This window comes from Myotis brandtii, unplaced genomic scaffold, assembly GCF_000412655.1.
Source record: "Myotis brandtii unplaced genomic scaffold, ASM41265v1 scaffold228, whole genome shotgun sequence".
Taxonomy (NCBI): domain Eukaryota; kingdom Metazoa; phylum Chordata; class Mammalia; order Chiroptera; family Vespertilionidae; genus Myotis; species Myotis brandtii.
The window spans coordinates 1,981,025-1,993,675 of record NW_005358567.1 but is presented as its reverse complement, the minus strand read 5'-3'; the positions used below and the strand labels follow the sequence as shown (position 1 = coordinate 1,993,675).

Here is a 12,651-nt window from a genome sequence, read left to right as displayed (position 1 = left end):
CTCACCTATCCTATAAAGATAATTAACAATAGCTACAAGATAAGCAACCTCGGGCAGTTTTCTCCACTTTAGTTTCCCTGTGTAAAATGGAGTTACTTGTATGCATGCTTTTAACCAGTGGACACAGACTGGGGGGTAGAGGGGGAGGGCATGTGCTGGGGGTGGGGGCGGTCGAAAAGAAGTCAATGGGGAAAAAAGATGACTTATGTAATACTTTAAACAATAAAGAATTTAAATTTTAAAAAAGGATTATACTGGACAGAGTCTACTTTATAGGCTTTTTGTGAAGATTTAAATGTGATGATATACATAAACTGCATAAATAGTACTCTAAACCTTCTCTATGATCAATATCATTAATTTGATGATGATGATGATGACTCCTTCTGGATGTGAATGTGGCCTTGCTGATACTCAGTCTGATTCAAGAATCAGGAGACACTGACTGTTTCTAAATATTCCTATAAATTAACATAATAAGACCTTCTGGGGTTGTGTTGTAAGTCTCCAGTACTAAAGCATACTCACTTATCAAAATCATCTCAAATGTTACTCCATGTGTTTTTTATTGGCATGGAAAGAGTTGCCAACATATAGACAGCCCAGAGGGCACAAAGGGTTAAGGTAGGGGCATATCAAAATATGTTCCACCAGAATCTACTCTTTTTCACCGTTAAACATGTTGCTGAAAAAAGGGGTGAAGAGACTAGAGTATACTTACAGGTGCACCCCCCCACACCCCCGCATTAATGTAAATCACCTCTGTCCATCATTGATAATCTACCATGAAAGGGGCAAGGTGTAGTTAGAATGCTCTTTTGGTGAACAAGAAGGAATTAAAGCCCAACTCTGTCTCCATCAGGATCACATTAAAACCTGTAAGTTTACAATTGACTGTAACTTCCCATGATCTTTGCTGTAGTCAATGTCAAGTCATAAAGACTAAGGTGGATCCTGCTTTGTGGGGACAGAGTCATTAGGGAGTTATCATTTCTAGCCTCCTTTTCTCCTCTCTGAGCGGCCCTGGCTCCTCAGATAGCTCCATCAGGAAATAATGTGCTTAGGATAAAATAAAGAAAATAAAAACACAGAGAAAAAAAAAAGAACTGAATCCATTTTTTCACAAGTCCTAGGGCTCTCTTTAATCATGCCAAGATACACAAAGTTAATGTGATGAGTTAAATGTTTCCTTCTATGTAAATCACATCTGCATGAATATCTACTTAACCGGTGGCTTTACTCGGTGCCAAGAAAGATCATCAAGCAAAATGATTTCTTCTTTAAACAGATCATCCAGTGTGGCATCTGAATTGCCTCATGGGTGGTTTGGAGAGCTTGACACTGATCTGGGTTGGGTTAAGCGGCAGGCATTTGCCTGACAAACCTGCTTAGAGTAAGGTAGAAAGGTGGAGGGTGTATATTTTTTCCCCCCATATGGGAAGAAAAAAGCACTCGATTTTTTTTTCACACCCTATCACTAGATTATGAATCCTTGTTTTCCAGGATTGGCCAACACAATTGTTCACGCAATTACATTTGTGCAGAACCTGCCGCATTGGGTACTATTGTGCGCACTGGGGAGACAGAATGAATGAGCCATGGCTCTTGGAATCTAAGGGGAAAGGAGGACATGTGAACAGAAACATTGCAATACAACACAAACAGGGAACCAGTAAAGGTACAAACAAAGTACTGTAGAAGCCCAGAGAAAGGAATGATTAATTTTGACCGGGAGGGAAGGTGACTTTCATGAGATCTTAAAGGAAAACAGTCCGCCAAATGGAGAGTAAGCAGGTAATGTTCTACGCAAAGGCTAAACAACCTGGGGAATGCTAAATATGAAGAGGAATATGCTTTACCGTCCGTGGCACATGGATACACAGGACGGATGCCTGAGAATGAGGCCTGAGTGAGGATTGACATCATTGACCGGGAGGGAAGGTGACATTCATGAGATCTTAAAGGAAAAGAGTCTGCCAAATGGAGAGTAAGCAGGTAATGTTCTACGCAAAGGCTAAACAACCTGGGGAATGCTAAATATGAAGAGGAATATGTTTTACCGTCCGTGGCACATGGATACACAGGACAGGTGCCTGAGAATGAGGCCTGACATCCGAGTGTCATAGATCTCACATGTTAGGATAAGTTTGGATGGACTTTGTATAGGTGGACAGGCAATAAGGTAACATAATATGATTTGTCTTTTTTAGAAATTAACTCTAGGAACACCTAGAACAATACATACAGTACAATGGTTTAGGAGATACTGATGGATGGTGGAAAGACCATACAAAAGGCCATGGCTACCAAGGGCTAAGTAGGCTCTGACGTTCGGGCCCTCTGAAGGTTCTTTCCTAGGAGAATTGGGATAAATCTAGAAAGATTTCCTATGTGGCAAAATACACAGCAAAAATACTCCCAGAAATTCACAAGTGACTAGAAACCAGATGATTATAAAAGCATGGAGATTCTGGATCAGGAAAAAAAGTCTAAAAATCATCTACATCAGCGATCTCCAATTCTGAGCTTTTCAGCATCCACATTCCCATTCATTTATTGAATCTAGGCTTCATAGATTTAAAATCAGAATCTTCAGGCCTAGAGCTCAGGAACTTGTATTTTTAACTACTTCCTCCCATTAATTAGGATGGATGAGTTAAGTTTGGGAAAAACAACTTGGGCCAACCCATCAGATTTCTTGGTGATCAGGAATGAGGTCTCCTTTGAAAGAATATCCCAAATGTCTGACAGGAAACTTAGCATGGTGCCTGGCATTGATGAAGGACCAATCTTGGTCAAATCCCCAGTTATAAGCGCATGACTTGAACGGATGTATGCCTTGCATTCCTTCGGGACTCAGAGATTATTAGAACAGAGTTTTAAATTCCATTGCTGTCAGCACTACTGGACTTGTTCCTTACCTATTTGGGTAAAAACATTTTAAATTACTTTCCAAAGAATTTTAATCTCTCTTACTGTTCTAGAGAAACAAAACAAGGTCTTATTGTTTTATGTTGGGGAAAATGTTGGTTCACAAGCTACTTACTAAGATGTTAACAATTTACAAAATACACTCTAGCGACTGTTTCTCTTTGCTCCAATTGGATTAATTATATTATGTGATTTTTATCAGAAAAAAAGCTTTTCTGTTTACAGACTTGGTGGTCTGGGGCATACTAACATCTTGTTAAACTTTCTACATTAATAAATTTACAGATTCATAATGTCAATAAAACATTCCAATTGGTGAGTAGAATGAGAAAATTATATTATGTACACATGGAATTATAATAATAAAAAATAACCCCAGCATTATGTATCTTTACCAATGTTGAGCACTGCGTTTGTTCAGAAGTATCTGCCATACAAGCAATAAGAAGCTCCTTTACATAAATTCACTGAAAATTATTTTCTGAAACAAATATTTTCACACTGAACTGATAACCCCAATGCATCTATCATTAAACAAGCCAGGTATCATCTTGATCTAAGTACAGAATAAGTATTATATACACATAATAATAATTTACATGTTAATCTTCTACAATACAATATTTTTATGACTCTGCCAAGAGTCATGTATGAGATGAATTGTGTGAGGAAAGTGTTTAGCATCCGTTTTGATAAAAATCTCTGAACAGTAGCAAAGACATAATAACCACAGCTCACTGTGCCTAGTGTCACAGTCTAGATCAGAACTTGCAGCAAGCTGCATGCGTTGGTCACCTGTGAAGGGTACATGGAGGTGAGTGGGGGTGCATGGAGAAGCACCCCTTAACTGCCAAAGGCAATGCTTTCAAAAAAACCTACAGTTGTCCGACCTGCGTGGCTCAGTAGTTGAGCATAAACCTATGAACCAGGTCACAGTTCAATTCCCAGTCAGGGCCCATGCCGGGGTTGCGGGCTGGATCCCCAGTGTGGGGTGTGCAGGAGGCAGCCGCTCAATGATTCTCTCTCATCATTGATGTCTCTATCTCTCTTTTCCTCTCCCTTCCTCTCTGAAATCAATAAAAATATATTTTTTAAAAAAACTAGAATTAAGCAGGACCCAGATGACACCATTTTCTGATTCCCAAACTGGGACACCTTTCTGTCCACCATCCTTTTTCTCTGTCCCTAATCATAGCATCAGCCTACCCTGTGCACCACCAGCTATGAACTCATTCTGCCCCTGCGTGGAGTGCTTATTTCCTTTGCTGTCCCCACATGCTCTGTTATACACATAAATAATGACATTTTATTTTGCAGAAGGGGCTGTATCCTGTTAGTGAACAGGCTCAAGGAGTCAAAACCTTTCTTTGGGATTCCAGAGAAATGACCAAAATAATGTGTAGAGGTCTGAGAGAGCAACATAATGGACTCATTATCATTTTGGAATGATCTGCAGTCAACATTTATTAAGCTTCTACTGTATGCCTGAAGGTAGACACTGTACACAACTATCTCTATCCTCAGAAGAACAACTCTGTGAGTAGAAAGTATTTCCTCCAATTTTCTACTTGAGGAGACAAAGACTAAAAGACATTTACAAATTTGCCCAAGTAGCCCTAGCTGGTTTGATTCAGGGGATAGAGCGTCGGCCTGAGGACTGAAGGGTCCCGGGTTTGATTCCAGTCAAGGGCACATGCCCGGGTTGTGGGCTCGATCCCCAGTGTTGGGCATGTAGGAAGCAGCTGATCAATGATTTCCTCTCATCATTGATGTTTCTATCTCACTCTTAACTCCCCCTTCTTCTCTGAAATAAAAAAAAATATATATTAAAAAATAATAAATAAATAAAAATTTTGCCCAAGTTTACAAAATTAACAACAGCCAGCTATCTCTTTCCAAATGTAATGCTCATGTATTCCTGGCACAGTTACTGGGATTGACTGTGCTGTTTTCAAACATGTATAAAACTGCAGTGGAATTAGGTTTTGTGTCTCACTCTCTTCTCACCAACCCGGGTAGACTCATGTGAATGGATTCTACATTACCTGTTTGTTTCTCCAGTCTTACTTTAAGCCTGGGACATAGTAAGAGCTAAAAATCAACTTCGAAATGAATGAAAAGGCTTTCTTCATCATCTATTGTATGCCTTCTGCCTCTACAAGAATAATATCTCCTTCATGATTACCAAGACAGCCACACAAAAACATATTCCCTCACCGCATTTTGTGCTTTTCTTTATTTAGAGTTTCCCTAGGACCTACGTGGAAAAGAACATCTCCAATTAAAAATAATTGGGGTTATCTCGTTACTCCATTATGTTAGGGACCTATGGGCGAAATGAGCACCATCTAGCTGAAGGGTTTAACAGTCTGCCCTCCCCTTAGCATCTAAGACTTAGATTTGTGTATGCATTTCAAAGATGCGCACATGCACACACTCACTCCCCACACACATACCTACAGATTCATCTCGTTTTATTAGCAGAACTCTTCAGAGCAGTAGTAAACATTTTTCTTCTTCAAATATCATTATTCTATCATTCAGCACTGCCAGAACAAAAGGTATTGAGATTCTGTGAAAGTAATTTGTCATGTTAAAATATAGTGCTGTGGCCAGATAGTTTATAATGCACTACTAAAATACTAATCCACTTAAAAAAAGAAAAAACCAAGTGTCAGACCTCTGGCAAATACAAATTAGAAACTGAAAAGAAAATTGTCAGATAGAGACTGTCACACATTCAAATCGCTGATAGGAACATTCCTTCTGACCAAGAGTCATGTATGAGATGAATTGTGTGAAGAAAGTGTTTAGCATCCGTTTTGATAAAAATCTCTGAACAGAATCATGACCCTAATCACATATTTCATAAATACGCACTTCACTTGGGAGTGTTTTCTGCAGGCTTCAATTAAGCAACCTTAAACTATTAGAAATTAACCTTGACAAAGGCCTACCTGTATACAGATTAGGAAAATAAAACCAACACAGTCACTCTCAGAACATTTACGTTTAAAAGCGTCTCAGATTGGACAATTATAAAAATAACAACTGAACATAATATGAAGAAATAAATTGTAAAGACTGTCCCACAGAGGTTTTGTGACACTAACAAAGTCAAAAGAAGGCCAAGCTTTGGAGATTATGCTGGTGTCAGAATAAATCAAGTCTTTTCATTTATTGGTAATGGGCCCAGGAGGTCTGCCAAACTACTGAAAAGACAGTCTTGTGCCCTAACCTGCCTTCTATTGCAAAAGAGGTCTTAAAAAATCATCATATATCCTATTAATGACTGTGTTTTTGCAAAAGGTAACTTGAATGGCTAAAGTATAAACCCAGCCTGAAGGGGAAATGACTTTATTTCAGGGAATGTTGATGGTTTCTTCCCAAAAGATCTTCAGTGGAATCCATCTGTGATAAATTCAGTGTCCAACGTCAAGCCAAGCTGTCAGGAGAGACAAGCTTGGCCCTGGCACCCAACTCACCCCATTTACCCTTGATCCTTGAAAAGAAGACTTGTATCAAAGTGGAGCAAACTCTAAAAAGCAGACAACGTACCATTAAATGAACGAAAGGAGTGATGAAGAGGGCCATCCACACTTTCCCAGTTGGGTGATGTCCCATAGAACCCAGAAAAAGGCTCCTGGAGGGCAGGGCACTCTGCCTTGGTTACCATTTTATTCATATAAAACCTGGAATTAGCCCTAGCACAGGACAGTCATGAAGTGATAAACGGTATCAATTTGAATAATGCCTCTTTATGGGAATATAAAACTGTACTGTTATCAAGGTATTTTCACACACATTAATCTTATCCGACCCTGGAACAACCCTGTTGAACTCTGCAGAGAGGAAATTAAGTCTCCAAGAGACTGAGTGATTCGTCCAAGGTCATAAATGTAGAAAGGAGAGTGCTGACATGAGAATGCGAGTTTCCATTATAGAAATACATCCTTTCTTTACTCCAAAACAACCTTCCCACTGCTCATTCCTATTGCCCAATTAAGGTCCCAAGTCACAATGCCTACATCATAAAATTATCCTCCTCCAGAACAGGCAAACTTGCATCTTATATCATGTTGGAGAGGGTGAAATCCTACTATTTAAATCTAAATATTTATAGAATTCTGTATTTTTTTAACTCTTTTAATAAAAAAAAATCCAACTCTGATCATTTTGGGTTGCTTTGTAAAGTAGGAAACTTCTATGTAATAAAATGTAATGTCCATCATTTTGTATAATGTCAAATGGTTTCAAGGAGAACTCTCCATAGCCGTCGGTAGCCTTCAACCTCTTTCTGGCTCCAATTACCCAATGAGGAGCTAGGTGAGTAGGGCTTTCTACACCAATTCCCAGAGGCAAAGGTTGAGGAATAGATGATATCCTCTATGTGAGAATTGGAAAATGCAAGGGAGGAGGTGCATAAATGCTAGGTATGAATGTGTTTTAAAAACAATTTCATTCCTCAAGGCCTACACAGGTTTTCCTGGAACCTCTATGCCAAATGCTTAGGCAATTTACTCTCCTATATTTCATTTCCTCTTTATCTAATATCTATGAGGAATATTACTATTTTCTGCATTAGTTCCTTCTCCAAAATAATTGAGAACCCTAACTCTGGAGCAAAGTGGGAGAGGAAACTATTCCAGAGGCTATTTTGACACCAGATTTCATGAAAGTGATGCCCATAGGCAGCTGAGGCTCAGAGTGACACCAGCACGTGGACCTATTTCTGGACTGATATGAGTCTAATGTTTTCCATTCAGCCACATGACCTCTGGTGACTTCAACGGGCAATAAATTTGTGAACCAATTTTAGGAGCCACTCTTGAAACAGGTTTCAGTGTTCTGAGGCCTAATAGCATCTATGAACTTTGGTACCTGATATTTTTCGATGGGTTGAAATCCAAAGCCCTAAGGTTCTTAAATGGTTCAAATAGAAGATTCTTTTATCTGTGTCTTGAAAGCTCTAATAAAGAGAACTGAAATATAACGCATGACCTGGGACCTGGGGGGAATGGGGGCCTTTTGCCAAGTTTCTTGCACATTCTCTTAAAAGCAACCAGGGAAGAAAGTGAGAAAACCAGCTCAGTTTTAATGAGTGGCTAATGGCTAGAAACACCAGATATTTTTTTGTGAATGTTTCAAAAAAAAAAAAAAAAAGGCTCAGGACTTTAACCGCTAACCTTCCAGAAAATGTGCGCCCTTATTACAGGCAGAATAACTGACCAGTGTGTGATAACCATGAATGTGGCCTTTTGACTTCCCAAATTATGCAAGGCTATTTTCTTTGACCTCCCCTTATTACAGATCGGTAAAAATGACACTGCTTTGTTCAGGCGACTCGGGACACATGGTGCTGCGTGCTTCTGCAGAAACACATCCCACATTAAATTAAGTTAGAGGTGGTATTTGAAAAATAAATAAATAATGGAGTTCCAATTCACTGCAAATGGTGCAGGAGGCCAGTGAGTGGGAAACCTGCAAGAGAAGGACTTCTTTTAAAAAGATGTTTTACAGGACTTTTTCTGCATCATTAACTCTTCTGGAATCCTGAACATAACATGATGAATTTCCCTAAAGAAGTAGCTACTGTTTAATTTTGAATCACTTCAAAGACCCACAGTAGAAGAAATCAAAGAAAACCAAAAAAGACCAGTAGATGCGAAAGTCGCCAAGGGGTGGGGGTCGGGGGGAAAGTCCATGAAGGTTCTAACATATTTTGACCATGTACTGAAAATACCACTGATTATTTTGCTAATACAGTGTTTTACTGTTCCATGCGGCTGAAATAAGTCTCTGTATTCATCGGAACACAGGATATTTTTATTACAATATTGGTGTCATAGTTCTTTAAAAAGGAACATATTTTAAAGCCTTGAAAAGAATCTCTGTCTTAAAATGGTTCTTGATGTATATGTATGTGAGTGTGTGTGTTTTCCTCTACACAGATACTTAATTGGAGCTCACATTGATGGAAAAAAGTAAAGAAAAAAAATACTGATAACTTACTCCAATCCCCAACACGTAGTTTTCAGAAAAAAAAATAATTTAAAATAAGCAAAGCAATTTGGAGGGTGGAGAAAAAGAAAACTGGCTGGGGTAGTATAATGATTGTTTCACTTTAATAATAATAATTGGCCTTTTAAAAATGTCTTTTGCACAAAACCTGCCCAAGGGAAAAGAAAAAAAAAACTCCTAAAAACCCCATATCCCCAAATACCACTACATCAAAAACCATCTGGAAAATGTCTGATAATGGTATCCACCCTCCTACGAAATTCAGCAAACTTTGTCTTCCATTACCATTAGAATAATCAACTCAAACTGAAATTTCAACTTGAAAACCCTGAGAAGACAAAGCTGGATTCGGAATCAGATTTTGAAAGTCTCCTTAAAATACCATCTGTTTATAGACACCCTTCTCACACCCGACTCGCCCTTGATCTTACCATAAGTTCACAGCTGAATTTAAAGACATACACACACTGCTACTATGAAGTCTAGTCACCACATACATGTTCTGGGCTTGAATCAAGTTTCCCTTGTTATGTAAGCACTTGGGGGCGATAAAATTTCACTGACATGTAGAAGCTTTGTAGTCTCAAAACATTAGTCTACCCGACTGTACAACCCCTTTATTGGCAGTGGATAACACTGCTGTTTTATTTATGTTGATCATATTGTCAATGCTCCATGGAAGAGCCGTTTAGTAGCCTATTACCCTGTAACATTTTTATTGCTGTTGTTAAATAGCATTACTTGCACTGAACTCTGTATTTGAAAAATCAAGTTTGAAAATTGGAATATCTGGGAAGAACTACAGGCTGTTGGTTTTCTCCCCGTCACATAATCTGTAGATTCTGATGAGAAGAAAGAAAAACAATGAGTATTCACATCTCACAGACAGAGGTCACTAATGGACTGTATTTGAATCACTGTGGCAGTAACCACAAAGTTATTAAAGTAATCCAGTGAAAAATGGACGTGCATTGAAATTAAAGTAAAAATACGAAAAGATGATTATCCAGGAAGGTCTGACCTGAATGGAAAATAAAATGACATCACCTTGACCTTTTTTGGAATCTTTGAAACAGAGAGAAAGCAAAACTAAGAGGCCCTGGCACCCTGGCTTGCTTTTTAACTTCAGACACTGCTGATCTTAGAAGCAACAATTCTTCCTTGCAGAACACAAAGCTGAAGACTCCAACTAGATCACAGGTTCACACGGAGTCTCTACAGTTTAAGGCTTCTGGACTAGCACCTACTTGAGCCTTTCTTGAAACCACAGCTTCAAACTGGGAAGATGTAAGGTTGCTTTAAGGAGCAACCTAAAATCTACATCCTAAATCAAACTCTCCAGCAGGCCAGAATATAAATGGAACAGACATCAGAAGAGCTTCCAATTAGATCCAGCCGGGCCAAGTCAAACTCGGATAAGATCACATCATCAGAAACCTGGCATACAGGAAAAAAAAAAAACCGTGACTGTCTTGGGAACTAACTCCAAGGCGCCCAGTGTGGTGTCATTTGGGAATCTATTTTCTTCTGTCCAAAGCAGCCCCTGAAATTTGTAAAACTGCAATGAAACTAGTGAAGTGTTAAGAGGGGTATTAAAAAAAAAAAAGAGGCATTCTTTCCATGCTAGGTTTGTAATAGGTTCTGCTACAGTACAGCCAGCACAGGTCTTTTCTACAATGCCTTGTATCCCCTGGCACAGACATGGAATCCTGTTTGAAATTTCATCTCCAACCTCCTCCAGTCAGATATTTGCGACTCAACATGACAGTATGGTGTTGCACTGTCATCTGTGGTTGTTAGAAACCCTTAAACGGCTTAACCCTATCCTGTGCGGGGCTTTTGAGCAGGGGAGGAAGAAAAGTGTGCTCTGGAGAGCAGTAACATTGTGGGGAAATTAGCAACTTTCCACGGTGCATGCATTACCCACGGATTTATTCTCTTCTAATACGGTGGCCTGTCCATCTTAGGGATCTGGTGCATGTTGCTTAGTGATTAAAAAAAAAAGTCCAGTTCTAACACTTTAGATGCTGAACTAAATTTTTACATGCATCCTGCAGCCACCAAATATATCCCTGGACAAATGCTGCATGCTGTTCACCTCATGTTTGGGGGATCCCGTCACTGGAGATTTAATAAGGTCACACGGACAATATCTTCCCGATATGGAAGCTAGCCTTCATATTAGCTGTTGGCTGGGAGAAGTTAGACATAATAAATTTAGCAATAAGCCCAAGAGCCGGTGGCCATGCCCCGAAGCTCCCTGAAACCCTGTGTGATGAAAGAGCCTCCCAGCTGAGCGGGGAGCAATAGATCCCATTTGGAAGAGGCTTTGCATAGCAAATGCAGCCTGTAAAGAAATCTAATCAGCACCTTGCACTCTTGGGCGAGCATTTACACGGATTTGTGCCTTGCCCTTGATTAGCTTACTGTAAGCTTTACCAGGGGAGTCCCTCCACTAAAATTAATCAAAAGCTCTCGGAAACTGATTTCCATTTACAAGAGAAGGCACCATGAGTTTCCAGGTGAGTTAATAACGATCCTAATTTAAAAATAAAATACAAATAATAATAATAAACGAGAGCAGCCGCAAACCTTGAGCCGCTTGGAAACTCAAAACTCCACTGGGGGGAGAGGGGATGTTGGGGAACCCGGGGCTGGAATCCTTTCGCTCTCAGAGTGAAAGGCAGAGCTATTTTCTTAGCCTAAGTGAGGCTGCGGTTCCGGACGTCTCTCAGCTGCCCCCTCCTCGGTGCACACTCGCGACCACTCAGCGCCCCCCCCCCACACACACACACACACGCACACTCACCCCAGCACTAGGACGCATCAGGCCGCCAAGGAAAAATCAAAACCTCTCTGCAACACCACCATTCACACCCCCCCCCCACACACACACCCCAGCACACACGCGCATTCCAAATCACAGTGGTTAGTGTTTCATCTCGCCCTTCAATCCAAATGTGACTTCTAAAGTTCTTGTTTTATGATGCCATAAGCTGAATGGTAGGAGGAGAGCCCCCCCCCGGATGTCAAAAGGGGGGAGGATAAATGTTCCCCCTCCCTTGAAATTTTCACACAGCACCCCTCCCCCCGTTTGCTTTCCTGCACCAGCTAACCGCGGCAGGGGAGTGCGAATGGGCGCTTGCTTTTTTTAATACGCTCAACGAGCGTGAGAGGGTCAAGGTGGGAGTGAGTGAGATCCATCCATCATTTCCCCTGATTGAAGAATACTGAGCGCCTCTTTACCCACCACATTCTAAATTCCCAAGGAGCTACACGGTCGGGCACCAGCTGGAGCCGCGGGTTCTGATCCCTTCCCGGGGGAGACTCGCCTCGCCACCCAGCTGCCCCCCGGACGCCAAGAAGCGCCACGGGGCCCCCACGGTGACTGTAGATCTCCCGGCGCTGGGTGCCCACGCCCGGAATGGGATCTGGAACTTCGCCTCCCACTTACTTTCAGCCAGAGAGGGCGAGCTACAGAAAAGGCGCTGGGAGGGAGCCGGAGCCCGGCGGAGGGACGTGGGGAGAGAGGGTGGGGGGTGCCCGTTACCTGCCGAGGTTTCCAGGTATCCTTCTGGCCTGCTGGTAATCCCGCTCAGCGCCGCGTCCTCCCCCAGATCCAAACTTTTGCCCGGTCCTCCGGCTGGAGGCGGCGACGACCGTGGCGGCTGCGGGAGCCCGGCCCTGTCCCCCGCAGCG

General features: G+C 41.2%; 1 protein-coding gene and 1 long non-coding RNA gene across 2 annotated transcripts in view; one reads left to right on the top strand and one right to left on the bottom strand.

Annotated features, from left to right (window-relative positions):
* The window catches only part of LOC106726121, a 92,760-nt gene extending 80,196 nt beyond the window's left edge, over positions 1–12,564 (top strand). Inside the window, exon 3 of the long non-coding RNA XR_001362143.1 lies at positions 12,511–12,564. This is a non-coding gene — a long non-coding RNA (uncharacterized LOC106726121). The remainder of the gene's footprint in view (positions 1–12,510) is intronic.
* The window catches only part of FLRT2 (fibronectin leucine rich transmembrane protein 2), a 102,785-nt gene that overhangs the window by 86,319 nt on the left and 3,815 nt on the right, over positions 1–12,651 (bottom strand). The window lies entirely within an intron of this gene.